Source organism: Typopeltis vanoorti, chromosome 26 (genome assembly GCF_054136105.1).
Source record: "Typopeltis vanoorti isolate ZY-2024b chromosome 26, IOZ_Tvanoo_1.0, whole genome shotgun sequence".
Classification (NCBI taxonomy): domain Eukaryota; kingdom Metazoa; phylum Arthropoda; class Arachnida; order Uropygi; family Thelyphonidae; genus Typopeltis; species Typopeltis vanoorti.
The window spans coordinates 14,063,543-14,086,108 of NC_143574.1; positions in this window are offsets into that span (position 1 = coordinate 14,063,543).

Genomic DNA, 22,566 nt, shown 5'->3' on the forward strand with positions numbered 1-22,566 from the left:
TTAATATATATAGATACATATATACACATACATACAATTCGGAGCAGAACAACCTCCCATTTATAATGGGAGGTTGTTCGAATGCGACTGTGGGCGACCCTAGATCCGAAATGGCGGTAAGTAAGCGTACCTTCTATTTAGAGCCTTATGATAAACAGAGTGTTGCTAGTGTCCTTCGTCCTCCTAAGTGCTACAAGATGGATTTTTATTATTTTTTTATACAAAATAAGAGAATTGTAGAGGATTCTTGATGATAAAATTAAATATCACAAGCAAATATAAATAAATTAATAAATATATTTATGTATCGAGAAAAATTGGGGGTGCTGCAGTTCCACAGGGCCTATGTACGAGTCTCCCTTATATCTAACACTATCCTATACTTATTTTTAACAATATTATTTTCGTATGTTCCAAAAAAGTACTTTCGAGTTCCAAACTAGAGGCTACTAGTCGCTTTTACTTAAATTTTCTTCATTTTATTACTTAATGTCATAATTCTTAGGCGCTCAACATATTATGTTGGACAAATGCAGTTAAAAACTCTGCTGTAACCCCAGAAACCTGGAAGAGGAACGCGACCTTTTAAGGATGATTTGCCTGTGAAGTTTCGTTGATTTATCCGAAATGTTTTGGAAGGAAAATACTTTTTCAAAAAGAAAAAGAATAAGGAAAGAAAGAAAAGCTAGACACGATTAGATGCTTTGGAAATGCCATCCATGTGACCCAGGGACGAATAAGGTTAACGAGGTCTGCTAGAGAATGGAGGAATGAGATGATCACTAATTAACTGATGGGATTTGCAGATAGTGAAGAGCATGTGTGTGTGAGAGAGACAGAGAGAGAGAGAGAGAGCCGGAAAGGCAAAAGTCTAGTCCAGCAACTTTATCTAGGGAGTAGAGAACTCAACTTCCAGCTTATTGATTTCTGCCCTTACGAAATCTGCTTTGGATTTGCTGATGATTTCGTGCACTTATTTTGGACTGAAGTGTAAGCGGAATTACAGGCTTGAGTTTTTGACTGGACACATTTTTCCAGAGCTTCAGTAGAGATGCGAGTTCACAATGGAGGGGAATGAAGGTCACATTTAAACAGAGCGATTTAAACAAATGTTTAAATCGCTCTCCCGTTATCGATTTAAACAGATGTTTAAATCCATCCACTTACATAGCTGCTGTTGTCCTCTGTTTGTCTAGTATTAGAAGAATATCAATTAGGATGTTCTTTGTGATGTCTATGCTTTATTCGCAATCATAAGCATTCATTTCACTTATGATCCAAGCATCATCATCATCAGTGACTCTAACTGGCACTCAAGCACCCACGACCTTCCAAGTATCCTTGGATTTTGTAACCATAACTCGATGATAAGGTGGTTAGCCTTATACCTATAAGTATTCTTTGTCTCTAAATTTCGTGGGTTCTATAGTCCGGTTTGCCTGGCTGGCTGTGGGTTAAGGCCTAACACCTTTACCAACCAAAGGGCTTCATCTGTACCGACTGAGCTACTGATGTAGCTGTCGGTACTGACGAAGGATTTGCAAGTTGGTGTAGTCTTGAAGTCATCAGAATATTTTTCCTTTTGATGAAAAGTTTACTTCGAGTCCCGTTTAAAATTCGAGAAATTTTTCCAACTGAATAGTTTATCTCATTACCCATCTTACATGGAGTGGCATGGTTAATCCATGGTGGAAATTTGGATTTTCCAATTCTTTCTTCCTAGTCCTCTACTCTCTTACAGCTAGTCAAAATTAGCGATTAGCAAGTATCATATACTGGCGTTATTGGCCTTAGCTGTTTTCTACCTGTACATTTAATATCTGGAAATAGGATGATTCTACCGCATAGTTTACCAAGGAAAAGCTAAATCTGCTTTTGAATCAAGTAAAGACATTTAAATATCTAGGAAGTGTTATTAGGGTGATGGAAGATGTAAAAGTGACATAAAAGCAAGAATAGTGATAGGAAGAGATGCCTTGAAGAGAAACTGGAATTTATTCAGAAGTAAAATGGATAGAAACCTAAAGAAAAGACTAATAAAGTCTTCCATCCATATTCCGTTAAAAAATCGGTCATCTTATCACAATTCATAAATGCGTACAAATTTTCAACCAATCAGAGTAATCTAAACGCAGAAATAAAAAAACTATCACAGATCTTCGAAAATCGCAACTATCCTACACAACTAATAAATTACGTAAACAAGACCTCCAAAACAACCCAAGTACCAAAATAAACTTCCCCCACACAAAAAATTATCAAACTACCACACACCCAAAACACATACAAAGCCTACAAATACATCTTCAAGCACACTGACTACAAACTGGTATTCACCACAAACCAAAAATTGGCAAATCTCCTAAAACCCACTAAATCTCAGGCACAAAAAGAAATATTTCAACACCACAACGTAGTCTATACATTTCCCTGCCAAAAGGACTGTGATATTACCTACACAGGTTCCATCATCAGGTCTTTATGGGCAAGACTTCAAGAACACTGAATAGGGATGTTACGCGATTGTAACATCCCTATTCCAGAACATTTAAATATTAAAAAACGCAACATCAAAAAGAAAAATCGAATCCAAGCACAGGAAAAATGGAAATAGTTGTCCACGCCCTTGAACAAAAACATACCCCGCAGATCGACAAGGCCATCATAGTAGACAAGACAATGAAACAATGCTTAGAATATCGGAAACATTAGCCATAAAGTGTGACGCGAACTCTATCAACGTACACAGGCCCTACATAATCTCTGAGGTTTGGAAGCTACACAACATAAAATTGAGGTCACAACTCCGACCAATAGGCGATAACACAAACACTTCAAAAGCAGAGGCACCTACTCGACCTGACATAGCATCCACTTTCTCCATGTGTTCAGACGACGACCAAGAATAGTCGAAACGGACGCAACCCCGTCAATCCCCCCCGTCTAAAAATCAGTTGCTGTTTTCAACCCCTTTCACTCTTTCTCGCCTCATATAAATATTAAAAAACTCTCCGCCCATCCCTTATAATATATATGTATATATATGTTATTCAAAAAAACCCGGGTTTTTTCCATTTGTTATTTCAATTCTCCCACTTGCCAAAATCCCCACTCCCCCCCCCCCCACACACACACACAATAGTTTGGACAACGCGAAAAGAGAAAAGCCACAACACCCAGAAAAAAGTATGTGCAAATTTCTTGTCCTCTATGCAACATATATTTATTGATAAATATGCATCTTCAATGCCCTAAGAATCCGGGAGAAAAGAGCCAATGGCATTTAAACTGGGACACTTCTAAACAGAAGCAGGCAAATAGCCGTAAATATAATAATACTAATAAAATGTTATGTGCGGAGTGTTGCCGTCTATGCTGCTGAAATTTGGACATTGAAGAAAGAAGAAATTAAGATTTTGGAAAGCTTTGAGATGTGGATTTGGAGAAGGATGGAAAAAATCAAATGGACAGATAAAATAACTAATGAAGAAGTCTTAGAAAGAGTAGAAGAAGAAAGAAATCTGTTAAAGAAGATAAAAAGAAGGAAGGAAAACTGGATCGGATATATTCTGAGATGGAATGGAATCATAAGAGATGCCATCGAAGGAAAAATAGACGGGAAAAGACCCAGAGGAAGAATAAGGAAAACAATGTTAGATGACATGCTGAATGGAGACAAGTACACAACCTTGAAAGAGAAGGCTCAGAAGAGAAGAGAGTGGAAAGAAAGTATTTGCTACTAAGAGAATAACCTGCTCAATTGCAGAATACTCAAGAAGATGGGCAATACAAAATGGATGTCGATTTAATCAGGAAAAGTGTAAAGTTATGCATTTTAGGATACAAAGACTGAGTGCTGCATAGAGGGAACTGTACTCCAGGAAATTGATGACGTCAGTGATTTGGGAGTAGTAGTAGTAGAGAGAAAGTTGAAATTTAGAGGGCACATTGCTAAAGTAGCCACGATAGCACACAAGATTACTTAGTTATTGAAGAACACACTAACAAGCAGAGATAAGGGAGTTTTCATTCCTCTTTATAAGGCCTTGATACGACCACATCTGGATTATTGCACTGAGGTCTGGTTCCCTGGGTTTCTTGCGAATGAGGAAATGGTGGGGAGGATCGAGGGGCGAGTAACCAAGATGGGGAGTAGTGTGTATGGAGGATAGCTTAAGGGTTTGTGGATTGCAAAAGTTGGTTGATAGACGAAAGAGGGAGTATATGGCAGAAATGTTTAAGTTGCTTAAATGATTTTATAGGATAGATGCAGAGAAATGTTTAAATACTTGGCTAGAGGGAGCAGAACAAGGGGTCATCCCTGAAAGTTGGGAAAGGAGTAGTAAATATGGTTTCAAGAAGGAATACGATGGATATCATGTTGATAGTTTGGATCTCCCAGTTGAGTCTTGGGACTCCGTTGAGGTGCCCGTACAATAATAATAATAATAATAATAATAATTTGTTCGTGAGGCTATTTTTCACTCCATTTTCAAGACACAGGAAGATGCACTGGTGTAAACTAATAATTAATTAGTTATTAATACTGAATTGTACATGCCGTTTGTGCTTGTACATATATTGTACAATATTTTGTACAATATGTGTCTTGGATCCTGTCGTGCTAGTGCGAAAAACTAGTCTACATATTTAACGATAGCCATCCGTGTCAAAACTTCGATAATTCTTTATGGCTACCCTTTGGATAACTAATATAATCACAAGAAAGAACATATTTTAAAACCCTTTAAACCCATGTTTCATCAAATTATAATAATTTGCAGAAATTCGAAGACACAGAGGTGAGGGCAGTCATCAAGTTTTTTCGTGCTGCAAGAAAAGTCAGCAACTGAGATTCACTAAAGTTTGGATGATAATTTAGCGGACTGTGTCCCAGCATATCCATCAGCTGCCCGATGGGTGGTCAAGTTTAAAACTGTGCATCCGGAGACAACTGCTGATGCCTCCAGGTCAGGAGGCATCAGCAGTCACACCTGAAAACATCGATGCAGTGCATGCCATGATCCCTGATGATAGAAATACCAGCTAAAGATAATGCAAAGACTCTGAGAGATATCCAGGGAACGAGTTGGGCTAATTATCCACCATCAGGACATGCAGAAGCACTGCGTTGGACTGCGAAGCTCTCAAGTGGGTCTCCAAATGTTTAAATGCCAACGAAAAGAGAGAATCTGCTGTCAATCTCAAAATGACCCCAATCTCAAAGGATTGGGGTCATTTTGAGACATCAGGGCACCTGATGTCTCAAAGAAAATTTAAAGAAACACTTAAAAGAAAAAAAAAATTACCACAGATGATGAAGTCATCTTTGCAGCTGAGGATTGGTCTGAGCAACAAGGGAAAGACTTTTTTCTTAGTGCATTGCAAATGATGCAGCGGCATTGCACCAAGTATATAAGACTTCGTCATAAAATGTATAGAATAATGTGTAAGTTACAGTGACGCACTCAGAATTTAATCTTTGGGGGGGGGGACGAGTTGAGAATACACATTTCATACCACCTATGACAGAGCATCTGCTGTGATTGCCAATACATGATACCCGTGATCTCCGTTGGCCCAGCTCGGACAAATGAAGTTGCGCTCCGTCCGCCCGAACACTATTTCGTTCGCCTTGCGTTCGCAGCGGCCATGATTCCCGAGACCTATAGATGATATCCACCTTATGTGAACGCTAATTCATAAGTAGTATAGAAATAGAAGACACGACACAACATAAATAAAAAAAAACGAATTTTAATTAGGAAGACATTTTTGGAAATTGTTCTAGTGTTTTTTTCCTTTTGGAGGAGGGGTAAGGGCCCCTTAAAACTTCCATATTAACAACTTCTGAAATAATGAGATACTAAATAAGAACCTATTCAGTTCATAGCGAATATTTTTTGAATAGTTAATACATTTTTAAAATTCAAACTAGTAGATTGTTGAACAGTCACATTTCTACACAATTTTACAGAGCCCGTTGCAGTTTTAAAACCTGGCTAAATAAACAGTGAGTGACTGTTGCAAGTTTCGAAGACAAGTTGACAACACTAAATCATTGGACGTGGGTGACAGCTTTCAAAAGGCTTCATCGCCCACGACGTGTAGTCTAACAGCGCGTGGGGGCTACGGTGAATGGCGAACAACGAAAAGGTGACGTCTGCTTAGGTCATAAATATCCGGTTCAAAAAATGGCTGTGTAACGAAATAAAAGGAAATATCAAACACTTCTAAAAGAACATCAAGTGGCAGATAACAAGACTTTCATAAAAATTCCAGAGCGCTTACCCTGTCCATTATCATTTTTTTTTCCCTAGATACTAAATATTGTGATTCTTATTTCTCTACTGACTTATGATAGCCATCAGGATGACAGTTCGACAAGAGCTGAGTGCTTCCGTATGTCTGTACTCAAATTAATTGCGAAAAAGGTCAGAGATCCTCTGTTTTCATTGCGAAGAGGAGCTTATCACGTCCAGTGATGCAATTCACGTAAAACCATAATCCATAGTTGGCTTATGTCTTCTTTAGCCACATCGACCAGCCTGTAGATCACTTGTCGATATAGCTAAAAACAGTTCAACCTACATACGAACGAAATATATATTAGGCTACGACTGTTTTTCTTCTCTTTAGTTGGATTGTGATAAGAGGCATCATTCGTTTGATGTTTAACCATCATTACATGCAACACTCGTACAACTTGAACACAAATTAAAAGAAAAAATCCCCAAGAAATAGATTGTGTGTGTCAGAGAGAGATCCTGGCTATACGTATGCGTTATTTATACTAAGCGATACAGTACTGATGTCAGATTATTGGAAGATCACCAGTGAAATTAATCTAAGCTTTATCTTGTTTTATTTGTGGTATGTTGTTTTGGCTCTTTAGCTGTATCTGCAATTATTCGTTTCGACAAATAAAATCGGTATTTATTTTCCCTCTCTCTCAATCGTTTAAGTAAATAAATATAACAGAATAAAAAGATTATGTTGATGTCTAGAGTAGGATTCGTTATCTAATCCCCATCCACTGTATTAATGTACCATTGGTAGAACTTAGATAAAGAATTTAAAATATTAGCTTCGAGATTGTCCTTAAAACCTCTAGTGATTATTCTCTAACACATATATTTCCTTGAGGCTAGTTTATCAACTAAAAGTGAATTAGTCACTCTCATACTGTGATGGCAGCACTCTACGGTCACTGGTTTGGTGGGTCCTCTACTAACAAGTTGAAGTTCAAAGGTCACATTACAAAAATTGCAAATATAACTCAGAGAATAATTATAATGTTAAAACGATCATTGATGTAACGATATGGAAGCCATTTTACCTGTTTGCAATGCGTTGACATAAACCACCTGGACTACTGGGTTCCAAAGGTTTAATTTATTTATTCTGACTGAGCTACGGAGGCTCAAAGGGATAATGAAGCTGGGGAAAAGCTGCAAGAATCACCAAGATGATATCGGAATTATGGGACGTAGATTACGAGGATAGATTGAGAGTATGTGGACCGTTGACACTGGTAGACAAGAGAAACAGGGGTGATATGAGAGGGGTCTATAAACTTTTGAGGACGTTATAGGATACCGGTTGATAAAATGATCCATTATATGGAAGGTGGGAAGTGGACATGAGGGTATCCAAGGAAGTTAAATTTGTGTGAAGTTAGGGGGTAAGAGCTAGATTTTCTTTCATACCATGAGTGAGTGGAACAGATTGCATGTTGAAGTAGTGAGTGCATCTTGGGTGAATGAGTTTAAAAGAAAGTATGACAGCAAGTGTGGGTGATGTATGGCCTCTCTCGATAAGTCCTTGACTCCGAGATCTAATTATTATTATTTTTTCTAATATTGTATTATTATTATTTTTTTTATGTTTTTTATTTTAAATATTTTATTGTCTCATAGCCTGTGTAGCTCAGTGGATGTGGCGTTTGCATACCACAGTGCTTGGCTGCACGAAGGAAGACTTCTTGGTTTCGAATCTAGTCGGCGACAAGAAGAAATTTTTCTAAGTCTTTTTTCGATCGGTTCCCGAGTTACTCGATCTCTGGCACGGGCAAGCGGGTTTTTTCTGCCGGAAATTCGGGTTTTTCGTCCCGTAAACTCAAGAAAATCGGCCGTCGAACCCACACTATTTTCAGACATTAAAAATATTGTGTTAAGAAAAGGGACCACCAGATGGAGGCACTTACTAGCCGCCTTCTTCACTGCGTGCCGATTAATTAGTGGTAGCCTTGGGCCAGCTATCTCTGATTGATTTCTAGCGGAGATTGAACTGCCCACTCAGTCTCCAAAAGTTAGATAGGGCTTAAAAACGCCTTGCCTACACCCTATACAGGAATACAAAAGGCGTTAGCTGATTTTTTTCTTTTTTTTTTCTGTATATATATATATATATATATATATATATATATATATATATATATATATATATATATATATATATATATATATATATATATATATATATATATATATATATATATATATATATATATAATATTTATAATATTTATAATACATTACAATTGTGAATAACAGAAACTTGCCAGCCTGTGTAGCTCAGTGGATGTGGCGTTTGCACACCATCGCGCTAGGCCGCACGAAGGAAGTCTTGGTTTCGAGTCTAGTCGGCGACTAGAGGAGATTTTTCTAAGCCTTTTTTCGACCGGTTCCCGAGTTAGTCGATCTCTGGCACGGGCAAGCAGGTTTTTCCTCCCGGAAACTCGGGTTTTTCGTCCTGTAAACTCAAGAAAATCGACCGTAGAACCCACATTATTTCAGACATTAAATATATTGTGTTAGGGTTAGAGACCACGAGATGGCGGCACATTTCAGCCGTCTCTCTTCACTGCGTACCGCTTAATTAGTGATAGCCTTGGGCCATCTGTCTCTGATTGGGTACCAGTGGAGATTGAACTGCCCACTCAGTCTCCAAAAGTTAGATAGGGCTAAATGGCCTCGCCTACTCCCGTATATACGGGAATAAAAAGGCGTTAGCTGATTTTTTTTTTTTTAATAATTTATTTTTTTAATAAATAATATTTTTGTTCATTGCTAAAATATTTACAAATATACAGGGTGTTCGGGATAAATTTGACAGTTTCGTAAGGAAAAAGAAAATCTTCTTTGTATCTATTAAATTTAATGAATTGACAAAAAAACATTACAGGCAGAGTTAATTACAATACTATCAACAAGATTTACTCAAAATAACCACCATTAGCATCGATCACAGCTTCAATTCTGCTTCGGAACCTCGAACAAGCTGATGCTACAGTCTCCCTGGGAAGGGCCGCAAAAACTGTTTTAATTTTATCCATTAACTGGGCTTTTGTATTACTGGAAGTGCGATTGGTGTCTTTTTCAACTGCGCCCCATACAAAATAATCCATGGGGTTAAGGTCTGGGGAGTTTGGAGGCCAAACATTTGGACTGGTGAAGTCGTAGAAATTTTCAGACAACCATTTTTGACTTTTCCCAGAGGTGTGGCAAGGGGCCGAATCCTGCTGCCATACATACGGCCTACCATTGGCTACCCTTGTTATCCAGGGCTTGACTACAGTTAGCAACTCCACGAACAAAGCCCGAATTCCAATGCCAGGGTTCTTCAACACCTGTTCCTGCAGATTTGCGAGGAATTCTGCTGTACGAACGCAATCAGATCGTCTGCTAGGGATCTTTCTTCTTGCTACATCCTCGTAGTCACCATTGCAAGTCTCTAGTTCATGCCTGATTGTTTTTACTGTATTCAGGGAGCATTGGGCAGCAGTCGTAATATCCTTATTTTGATGGCGGGCACGAATCATCATGATACAAGTTATTCTCTTCCATGATTCAGGTGGGTTCCAGCTATTCATCCTTTCTGACATCTTGTATATGAATGAAGAAGGGTCCAAACTTTTAAATGAAGAGAAGTGTGTGTTAATACATGTAACTTACGGAAAAATATAATTAATTATAAATATGTCAAATTTATCCCGAACACCCTGTATATATACAATAGTTATCTTGAGAATAATTTACAAAATTTTTCAACATTGGGTTTCAGTTAAGAATTTTAATAACACTTTGCTGTGTATTGTGCATTTACAATGCATGCTCTAATATTAACAGTGATAATTATACAGAATTTTTTTAAAGTGAATAACTAATATAATAATCATAGTTTGGGAGGCAGTTCTGATTTTTTCCTAGATTCTTTGCAGAGCTTATCTGAGGAAGATAATAGATGGTGATAGTTTCGTGGTTATGTTTCTACACTGGTCACAAGCCAGGTGTTGATTTGGACATGGTGTGTTTGTTTGTGTGCTTGTAGTGGTGTTTTTTTGAGAGGGGTTTGTCAGGTTTTTTCGGTGTGTGTGTGTGTGTGTGTGTGTGTGTGTGTGTGTGTGTGTGTGTGTGTGTGTGTGTGTGTGTGTGTGTGTGTGTGTGTGTGTGTGTGTGTGTGTGTGTGTGTGTGTGTGTGTGTGTGTGTGTGTGTGTGTGTGTGTGTGTGTGTGTGTGTGCGTGCGAGGGAGAGAAAAAGAGAGAGAAACAGGAATTGCTCTAATTTTTATTGTCGCTATAATATTTATATAGAGGGTGTTTCAGCTCTCTGTATGTTCCTAGATATCTGTCGTCGAACGGCAGTTTGTTTATGATGTCAGGTATGTAAAAGTTTCGGGTGCTTTCCCATAATGATTATCGTACTTATAAGTTATGTAGTGTGTTGACTGTGGTCTTGTTATTTGATATGTTGTTCTGGTTACTCTATAGGTTGGGCTGTAGTAATGTTTTAACATGACTATGTAGTGGCATATGTGTTTGTTTCACCTTAAATATTTTGTGTTGTGTCCATGCTGCCTGCATAAGTGTGGGTTGTTCCCAGAATATCAGTTTTACCATTTTATCTTGCAACCATTGTAACCTGTTAAGTCTGCGCAGAATGCGTATAATGTGATTGCGTATCTTAAAATGTTTTCACATAGTGCTTTATAGATTAGTATTTTTATGTGTGTTGGGGCTATGTCTTTTAATCTGTATAGTTTGCTTGCTATTATCCTAGGCTTGATGTGTAGATAGTTTGTATGGCTATTCCAACTTTGATCAGCATCGATGAAGTCCGAGATAGCGTGTTGTTTTCGCCTGTGTGATGGTTGTGGTTTTAGGTTCAGCTTTGTGTATAGGAGTTTAGTTTCTATGAGCAGGGTTTGGGAGTTTTTGAATATCATTAGCTTTGTTTTCCCAGGGTTTATATATATGCCGTTTTCGGTTAACCAGTTAGTGATTTGATTGATGTCTTGTTGCATATTTGTATAAGCGATATTTGCGTTGTTGTGAATGGATACTATGGCCGTGTCCTCTGCGTACTGGAAGATTTTACTTTTTAAGGGAAGATGGCTTATGTTGTGTGTGTATATGTTAAATAGAATGGGAGATATGACAGCTCCTTGAGGTACACTGCAGGTTATCGGTACCTCTTTGCTCTGCACTGATCCTATACATGTGATGTGCTTCCTGTTTTTCATGTATGCTTTAAACCACTGGAGTAGACGACCTCCGATTCCGATATGCGTAGTTTCGTTAACAAGGTTTTGTGTGTTAGTGTGTCAAATGCTTTTGTTAAGTCAATGAATACGACTAATGTTATTCTGTTTTTATCCAATGCAGCGTTTATTAGGTCTATGAAATCTTCCAGGGTTGTTGCTGTTTCTTTATTTTTTTGAAAGCCATATTGTGTTTTGGGTATGATTTGAAATTTTTCCACGTATGTGGAGAGTTTGCAATGCACGATGTGCTCTAGGATTTGATTGATTACAGACAACGTAGCGATGGGTCTGTAATTACTTATAATGTTTCTTTTTCCATGTTTGTGTATGGGTGTGATTAATGCAGCCTTTAGTGTTTCAGGTATGTGTCCCGTTTTGAAGATTTTATTTAACAGTTTTTGTATAACTGGACATAGGTTGGTTGAGTGTTTCTTGATGTCTTTTGGTCTGATTCCGTCTATCCCTGGTCCTTTGTTGAACTGGCAGTGATAGTTCTTCTTTTGTTATTGTGGGGAACCACATCGACTGGGTTGCTCGTGGACCTAGTGGAGAATGTTCGTTTGTGTGAGGAAAGGTTGTTTCTTGTAGTTTTTGGACAGCGTCAACTGACAAAAGTTGTTTGCCAACTGTTTGAGGGATTCGGGGTAGCAGACAAAGCTGTGTTTTATTGATTCTGAGGCAGTGCCAGGTTTCCTTTATGTCGTTCTGAGCTTTGTTAATTTGTTGCTGTAATAGTTTATTTTTGCCGTTCTAATCCGTGTTGTTAGGAGATTCCGTTTTCTTTTGTATTCAGCTTGTAAAGCGATATTGTTTGGTGACTTCTTAAGTTGTTTCCATAGGGCATCTTTTCTTTGTATGTCTTAATATGTTGTCTGTTATCCACGGATTCTGTTTTGTTTGGGAGCGTATTTTTATTTTTGTTAATGCTTTGTTATATATTTTATTAAATGCAAGTTTAAGATTATTATATACAGCTTCAGCAGAGTCTAAAGATGCTATCTGCATCCAGTATGTTTTTCTGATTTCATCGTTTACTATTGTTTCGTTTAGAATGCTATAATACTGTTCTGTAGTCTCAGTGAGTTTTATGGGTTCTGGTTCAGTGTGTAACTGTAATGCTGTGAAATAATGGTCTGCCAGTTTGCATGTTATGATGGCTGCTGTGTTTGGAGGGACCCTTATAGTTATGTGATCAATGCAGGATGAGGTTGTTGCATTTTCGATTATCTCTTCTCGTGTAGATGGGGTTATGTTATATGCTGATGAGAGGTCTAGGTATTGTTCTGTGTTGTTATTTATGTTCCTAATGTTTATATTCATGTCTCCTATTATTATTAAGTATTCTGAGGCGCCTTCTTTCGTGACTGAAAGCCATCTGTTTAATTCATCCAGAAAATTTGTGGTGCTTAAGTTGGGTGGTCTGTATATTGCGTTTAATATCAAGGAGTTTTCTTGTTTGATGTTTTTAATTTCGATGCATATGTTTCTGCTTATTCTAGTTTATAGTTTAAGTTTTAAAAGAGATATACCGTGAGTAGACATATCGATATAAAATTAATAACGGGGAAAAAAATCACGTACAAAGATTATTTAATAGTATAATTTTCGCTTGTGTGTCACAGGCATCTTCAGTACATATTAAGCTCAAAGTAAACAATAACTGACAATTCCAAAAAGCGCCACCTAAGTAGCTGGTGTAAGATAACTAAAAAGGTCAATAAATTTCCTAAAAAAATTAAAAAAATCAAAACAATAAAAAGTTAGGAAAAATTAGAATACGTCTATCCTCTTTATGGGAGATAGTACTTTACAAATTAGCTAATCTCTCCTAACTTTTTATTGTATTGATTTTTTTTTTTAGGAAATTTAAAAAAATATAAATAATTATTTATATATTTTTAAATTTTCATGTACAAAGATTATAATCTTTGTACGTGAGTTTTTTCCGTTATTCATTTTGTATCGATAGTTTATAGTTTATTTCTGTTACTTTTAGTTTATATTTGGTAAATATTATTATACCACCTCCTCGTTTAGTTTGTCTGCAGTGTTTGTGTTGTTGGAAGTGTGGCATTTGGTAGATGGTTGCCTCTTCGTTTGTTGTAGATACTTCAGTCAGTATTAAAATTTCTATGTTGTCTATATCTTCCTTCAGATAAGCCTGCAGGGTCAGCCAGTATTTTTGAATGCGTCTGATGTTGACGTGGAAAATAGAGTCTTTTTTGGGGGGATAGTCACTTATTTCCATTCTGTTATTGAATTCAGAATTTTTACATTAAAATTTTAATTTTAAAATTAAAATAATAATAATATTTTTTAGAGCCTGTGTAGCTCAGTAGAAGTGGCGTTTGCACTCTATAGCGCTTGACCGCACGACGAGAGGCGTTCGAATCTATTCGCCGACTAGAGGAACTTTTTCTAAGCCTTTTCTCGACCGGTTCCAGAGTTAATCGATCTCTGACAGGGACTAGAGGTTGTTTCCTCCCGGAAACTTGGGTTTTTCGTCCCTCAAACTGAAGAAAATCGGCCGTCGAACCCACACTATTTTCAGACATTAAATATATTGTGTTAGGGTTAGGGACTACCAGATGCACTTACTAGCCGCCTTCTTGACTGCGTGCTGATTCCTTAGTGGTAGTCTTGGGCCAGCTATCTCTGATTGGCTACCAATGGAGATTGAACTGCCCACTCAGTCTCCAAAAGCTAGATAGGGTATAAAGGTCTCGCCTACTCCCTATACGGGAACAAAAAGTCATTAGCTGATTTTTATTTTTATTTTTTTTATATTAATAATTTTTATACAATAATACGTCGGTTGTTTATTTCGAATATCACGGTATCTATAAATTTTCATACCAAACGGGGATTCAGTATTAGCTACGTGTTTTGTTCAGCATAAGGTGAATGCTGTCAAAGTCAAAAGGATACATTTGAGAGATTATTATTTTCTATCCTGACCACCTGGCTCTTTTCCAAATGAAAACCTAAAGAAAAACAAGAATAAGATAAGTAAACCACAAGGAGATCGCTGTATTCTATAATATAATATAAATATAAAACAAGCACCAAAAATGATGATGCTCAGAAGAGAATCATTAAAAATCACGTATTAGTAAAATACAAAATAGATAAGATCTCATCTCACTGCCGTATAGAACTCAGAGCGAATTTCATATATTTTTAAAAAGCGCTATTTTTAAGCTAGTAATATGTTACCACCAGATAAAATTTGTTTAGGATCAGAATAGCATTTCTTTGCTCCACTCCTACCCCCCAAGTTCTTCCCCTTGATTTTGTAATGCGGAGTTGCCTCCAAACGGGCTTTTCTTTTGCTGCTTTCTTCATAAGTTTCGCTACGTCAGCTTCATATCATTTGTCGAAAATCTCCATTTGGCTTGACAATCGGAAGATGATTGGACCTGTTAGTCGAAGGTAACATTGCGTGACTAACTACTACATCACTTGAATACTGAGGGTAAGAGAGATTGGTTTCTAACATGTCGCAAAAAATAGGTGTTTGTAGTTTTAAGGATACTTGCGACATAAGACTGAATGATATAATCACGTAATCACAAGAAAGATATTTATTTAACCAAATATTTCGGTCTGGAAATAGCAGACCATCGTCGGTGGTATTACAAGAACAGTTTAAAAAATATACAAGCTAGAATACTAACAATAGATCGTTGAAATTAGAACATGCCGCGTGATGTTATATCACTAAGTATGAAACGAAATATTTTGAAGTAGAAACATGATTGAATTTGCTATAAAAAAAAAAAAAAAAAAAAAAAAAAATTAATGAGTAATCTTGATTAGGCTTTCCCAGATTTTTGATATAGATATGCAGTCATTACGATTCAGGTTGGGATGATGGAGCAAGGCCTCCACGCTTTCCTTGAACAAACGTTCGAACCTATAACGGGATCTATGTAAGAGGCGCGTTTTGGACCAAAGGATGCTGTGGTCAGTTTCAATCCCGTGTTGAGCCAGACCAGACTTTTCAGGTTTATTGTGAAGAATGGATGATTGATGTTCTTGGATTCTTTTTTCAAGAGAGCGTCCAGTCTGTCCAAAGTAAGAGAGATCACAGTTGCAAGGAATTTGATAAACTCCAGGAAGAGATAAAGTTGAGCGTTTGTCTTTAGGAGAAGGAAAATGAGAAGACAATTTGTTAATAGGAGAATACGTAGCTGTTAAATCATATTTCTTCAAAATTCTTGCGATAGGTTCTGAAATACCGGAGATATAAGGAATAGGTACTCGACGTATTGAATCTTTGTTGTTTTGTGGAGGATTATAAGATGTAAGAAGACGTTGAATACTTTTTTCAGAAAAGCCATTGAGTTTCATGTGTTGCTCTTCAAAAGAGCCAAAACTAATTGTTCTACTTTTGATTATCTACAGAAAGAACTTTCTACTATCCAGCAACACATGAAACTCAATGGCTTTTCTGAAAAAAGTATTCAACGTCTTCTTACATCTTATAATCCTCCACAAAACAACAAAGATTCAATACGTCGAGTACCTATTCCTTATATCTCCGGTATTTCAGAACCTATCGCAAGAATTTTGAAGAAATATGATTTAACAGCTACGTATTCTCCTATTAACAAATTGTCTTCTCATTTTCCTTCTCCTAAAGACAAACGCTCAACTTTATCTCTTCCTGGAGTTTATCAAATTCCTTGCAACTGTGATCTCTCTTACTTTGGACAGACTGGACGCTCTCTTGAAAAAAGAATCCAAGAACATCAATCATCCATTCTTCACAATAAACCTGAAAAGTCTGGTCTGGCTCAACACGGGATTGAAACTGACCACAGCATCCTTTGGTCCAAAACGCGCCTCTTACATAGATCCCGTTATAGGTTCGAACGTTTGTTCAAGGAAAGCGTGGAGGCCTTGCTCCATCATCCCAACCTGAATCGTAATGACTGCATATCTATATCAAAAATCTGGGAAAGCCTAATCAAGATTACTCATTAATTTTTTTTTTTTTTTTTTTTTTTTTTTTTTTATAGCAAATTCAATCATGTTTCTACTTCAAAATATTTCGTTTCATACTTAGTGATATAACATCACGCGGCATGTTCTAATTTCAACGATCTATTGTTAGTATTCTAGCTTGTATATTTTTTAAACTGTTCTTGTAATACCACCGACGATGGTCTGCTATTTCCAGACCGAAATATTTGGTTAAATAAATATCTTTCTTGTGATTACGTGATTATATCATTCAGGTGTTTGTATGTTCCAACTTGTCTGTGAAAGAAAGCAAGAAAGTCTGCTATCTGACACAAACGTTCAAGAAATATGTTCCAACTTGTCTGTGAAAGAAAGCAAGAAAGTCTGCTATCTGATACAAACGTTCAAGAAATAATTGAAGATGATTTGGTGACACAAAAACATATTTTCTGCTACAAGCTTTGTACCTGCAGACGGCATTCATAATCTAGCTATATAAAAAAGAAAACGAAACTAGTTGTCAGGTATGAAAAAAAAACTGCAAATTTATGTACAAAGAGGATGAAGAATGGAAAATCGGTTGGCTTTGACAGGTTCCGAGTGGAGGCATGGAAGTCGCTGGGGGAAGAGGGAATTGACCTCCTGTTGGACCTCTTAATAAACGTTTGTCAATAGGAAAATATACCCGAGGAATGGAGGCAAAGTAGTCTTGTCCCCATCTACAAGAATAAAGGGGATGCCCAAGACTGTAAGAATTACAGAGGAATAAAGTTGATCTCCCACGCGATGAAGATCCTAGAGAGGGTTCTTGATGGAAGACCAAGGAAGGAGGTGGAGATTGAAAAGCAGCAATTTGACTTCACGCCTGGTCGATCGACGGCAGATGCTATCTTTGGGTTACGGCAGATGGTGGAAAAGTTTCGAGAGAAACAACGGGAGCTACATCTGGCATTTATTGATCTGGAGAAAGCATACGATAGAGTGCCAAGGCAAGAAGTCTAGAGGTGTTTGAGGGAGAAGAAGGTACTGGAGAAATATGTCAGGTTGGTGCATGAGATGTACAGAAATGTGAAGACAAGAGTTCGGACCTGCCTGGGAGAGACAGAGAGTTTTCTAATGAGAGTTGGCTTGCATCAAGGGTCAGCATTAAGTCTGTTCCTGTTTAATATTGTGATGGAGGTGGCGACCGAGGAGGTGAGAGAAGACGTGCCTTGGACTATGTTGTGTGCAGATGACATCGTGCTGTGTGCGGAATCAAGAGAAGTAGCAGCCAAACTGGAAAGTTGGAGGAAAGTACTGGAAGAGAGAGGTATGAGACTGAGCAGAGGTAAGACAGAGTATATGTGTTGAGCAGTGGGCGGTGCCCACGAGACAGATCTGGAGCTGGAAGGAAATGTCATCAGGAAGGTCAGTGACTTTAGATACTTAGGTTCAACAATGAAAGAGGATGGTAAGGCTGAGAAGGAAGTGGGATGCAGAATACAAGCAAGATGGAGGAACTGGAGAGAGAGATGGCTAGAGTGCTACGCGATAAGAGGGTGACACTCAATCTAAAAGGCAAAATCTACAGGACAGTAGTGAGACCAGTTATGATGTGTGCTATGGAAACTGTAGCCCTGAGGAAAAATAACATCAGCAGGATGGAGGTAGCGGAGATGAGAATGCTTAGGTGGATGTGCGGTGTGACCAGAAAGGATCGTCTGAGAAATGATTATGTAAGGGAAACGGTGAAAGCTACGAATTTAGGAGCAAAGATACAGGAGGCAAGGTTAAGATGGTTTGGTCATGTGATGAGGAGGGAGGAAGAGTATGTGGGAAGAATGGTCACGGAGATGGATGTGCATGGGAAGAGGAAGCGCGGACGGCCAAAGAAGAGATCGAGGAAGATGGTGGAGGAGGACTTGATGATGAAGAACTTGGATGTGGCTACAGCCCAAGACAGAAGGTTGTGGAGGAGACTCACTACTAACAGCACCCTACTTAAGTGGGAAAAGCTGCAGAAGAAGAAGAATGAAGATTTTAGAAAAGTTGGTAAGAACTCACATACAGAAATGGGTAGACAAACCAGCTATACTCTGCAATTAGCAGCATGGATTCGCTAAAGAAAACGCCATGTTTTAACAATTTGCTCATATTTTATAACAATGTTACGGCCTAGTTGGATAAAGGGAATGGATACACTAGGATAATGTTGGATTTTTCTAAGGCTATTTGATAGAATACCACACGAAAGGCTATTGCATGAACTGGAGAATATGGGATTGGAATATAAACTCTTGATTTGGATTAGTGAATGGCTGACAGACAAAAATATCAAAAAGTGGTATGTGAATCTGTCAGATTTAAGGTGACCGGTGGTGTACCCCAGGGTTCTATCCTTGGGCCATTGTTGTTCAATCTGTACATGAAGGATCTAACAGGAGATGTGCAATTGTTTACCGATGATGCAAAGATGGGCAGAAAAATCAGGGATGCTACTGATATCTAACACTTACAAAATGATTTGAATAGGCTGGAAATTTTGGCAAACGAAAATGGCTATTAGTTTAATGTTAGTAAGTGTAAAGTTATGCACTTTGGCATGGTGAGATTTTCAGCCGGATATTATATTAGCGGGATTATGTTACAAGAAAGAGAAAAGACTAGGAATTTTGCATAATGGTGGATAGGAATTTGAACCTCAAAGGTCACATTGCGAAAATTGCAAATACAACTCAGAGGATCATTGCAGTGTTGAAGTGAACCTTGACATGGGATGAGAGCTAGGTTTTTCTCTCATAGAGCAGTGAGTGAGTGGAATACAGTTTTTTGGCACTGTAATGATTCCCAATTTCTTTGGTAAATGTTCCATTCACTGTATTATAACTGCCTTGACGTATTTCCATTTTTTTCACTTATTTCTTTCACTCGTCTGGCATTTTTCTCCTTCAATATACACTGCTTGGAAAGAAGTAGGCACCATAGCGTGAGGAATAAATAGCCATGGGGTACACCTTAATAAGATGTACAATCGCCTTTCGCAGTGTTGAGCGCAGAAATCGTACAGGGCATACTTTTCACAAGCGTACGATAACGATCGATGGGAATTTTGTTCCATTCTTCCTGTAGGCATGTAATGAAAGTCCAGGAATGTTAGGCGGACGTCCCTTGACCTGACCCCGACGATCCAATTCATGCCACATATGGTTAATAGGGTTAAGATCAGGGTTCTGTGGAGGCCAGTCCAATGTGGTGACGTTCGTGTCTACAAACCACGCAATTACATCCTTATGACAGAGTGCATTGACTTCCTGAAAGAGATAATGGTCAGTTCCGTAGAAACACCACAAAATAGGAAGCATCGCATTGTCCAGAAACCTCTCGGAGTTCCGAGAAAGGAACTCCAATGGTCCGAGACCAAATAAAGAAAAACAGGACGTGCTATAACACAGCCACCTCCGAATTAATATATGAGGTTATGCACTCTGGTAAAAGATGATCAACGTTCATCCGCGACATTCCCACCTCCATCTGCTAGGTAGAGGGTGTAACGTGATTTGTCGTTCCATAATACAGCTTTCCAAGCTTCCACGTCCCTCTGTACACAGTTTGCACCACTAAAGACGACATTGCATGTTGGTTCAGTAATGTGGGCTTACATATTGTGGTTCTACCATGGAAACCCATGTTGTGAGCCTGGCATCTGAATATTTCTGCGCAGAATCGTGCTCCAGTGGATGCCCAGAACTTCGCCTTCAACGTGTCGGCCAACGAATGGCAGTAGAAGATATATAGTATTACTTAAAACTACTGATTACATTCTTATCGAGTGTTTTCTACCATCATGCATGAAACAAGCAGTCATTGCTTGTTTCATTTAGCGGTCTTTCAGATTAAGTACTCCAGACATCTAGAATGTCTCCAGCTTTTGTGTCATCTTTGTCATCTCCGATTCTTCTTGGAGCCTCCTTCCTGTATTTCAGAGCCTTTTCAGTGGCTTCCTGAACATTTTGCTACCTTCCTGGTATGTTTTTTTGATGTTCTTGCTGGTCTTTTCACGACATTTGTTTAGCTGATTTCACACAGTACTTCGCTTCTTCACATTTTTCTCTGTATTCTCTAAGAATACAAGTGCTTGTCGGCACTTACTTCACAGCCTCTTTAACTTCATGGCAGAACAAAAATCAGTTTTTCAGGGTTTGCCACTGAATCTCCAAGGATCTGGCTCTTGTTTTTAAACTTTCATTTGGTCTATAGTTCATCTTCGAAAGATGCTTACCTTTGGTTTTTTTAAAAAACTTTCTTACACACTCTTCTCACTGTGAGGTTTAATTTTGTCCTGCTTAAAACTAAATGGTGCTTAGTTCCAGTTTCAAATCCGCTGTATACTCTTGTGTCCTAAACCAGTGGGAAAAAATCATCCTCAGCAATTACATAATGAGACGTCTTAATTTCTTGCATCTTTTTACCATGTGAATTGTATTACATTTTTATGTTGCAGCGTTGTTAATAACTACGTACTTCATGTCTTGAACAGAAATCCAGCAGATATTTACCATTATTGGCTTTGCGTCCGCGCGATTAGCGTAGTGGCTGTGCGCTTCGCAACCATATGCCTGGGAAAGGAGTGTGCTAGGTTCGATTCCTGTCGCCGACGTGAGAAGGTTAAGGATCTTTCTCAGACATAGCCAAGTTAGCCGGTCTTGAGCGTGGACAATAGGGTTTTCTCCGCAGTTTATCTGGGGTTTTTCCTCCCGCAAACAGGCAAACCGGCCCCTTGAACATACGTAGCTACAGCCATAGAATATATCGGGAGGCATAGGGCTAGTCACCTTATCCTCGGGACGAGCACGGCTTAGAAGGGCTTAATATAGCTCTGTAACAGGCCAGTAGGCTAAACACGTAGAAGGGAGAAGAAGATTTGCTATCCTCCAAAATTTCCCCAAACATTTCGATTCTGTTAATCATTTTCTATATTGCTGTTTAGATTACTAACAAACTGTTCCTTTTTCATTACCTCTGCTGCCTTGAAAACCTCACCATTTCTTCCTTAGTAATACTTCCGTGGGACCATAGGCACAAATGGGGTCTCGTTATGCAGTCCATTTGGATATTTGCCCACATCTCTCTCTCATATTGCCTGAAATTTATGAAGATTTTCATGTTTAGTGTTGACCTAGTGTCTAAAAAGTGTTGACTCGGACCTAATGTCCAATCCTCACTTCGTGGTGCGCCACGTTAATAGGTTTCTATTGAGTAATGAACAAATGAGGATGGGCGACCAAATTGTACTCTCTATTAGCTTAAACCACAAATGGATATGATGGTATAACATGAAGAGATTTCATACCAGCTGGGGCGTCTCCTGGATAAACAAGGCCATCATTGTTTTCGTTAGGGAACCAATGAAACGTCAGCTACTGGAGCATGCTCCAATTCAACATCTAGAAGAATAAGCCCAACAACAGAAGCAGTGAAGATAGGAACTATCAATATAAGGAACATTAATGGAAATGGGATCGAAATTGCAGAATTGGATAAGTACCACGTGGACGTAGTTGGCATTACTGAGACAAAAACAGGTGAGATCTTACTAAATAATTATAGGATATTATTTTCAGGCAATGATCAAGGAAAAGGAGTAGCGATAGCTTTCAACACCAAACATGAAGACAAACTTCTTGTTTGGAATCTTCCTACAGAAGGTTCTTCGAAGGAAGAAGTATAGACATTTTTAAGTTGCTACAGCAGATAGCTGACAAAGAAAATAGAAAAAGTGGTACTTGTTGGAGATCTGAATAGCAGAGTAGGAAATGAATCTCACCAGACATACAGGAACCTGAAAATTTGGAGAGGACAAATATAATAATAATGGTAGAAACCTAATTGACTACATCATTGTTGATAGTGATATCAACAATGATGTAGTCAATTCAGGATAGAGAGGGTTTGAAGTTGGAAGTGTAGGATGGTGTAGGGTGGAAATGGATATCACATTGAAAAGAACAGTATGCAAGAAAGTTGTAAAAAGAATTAAAGTTAACCAGCTTTTACAAAAACCTTGGAGTCCCAGT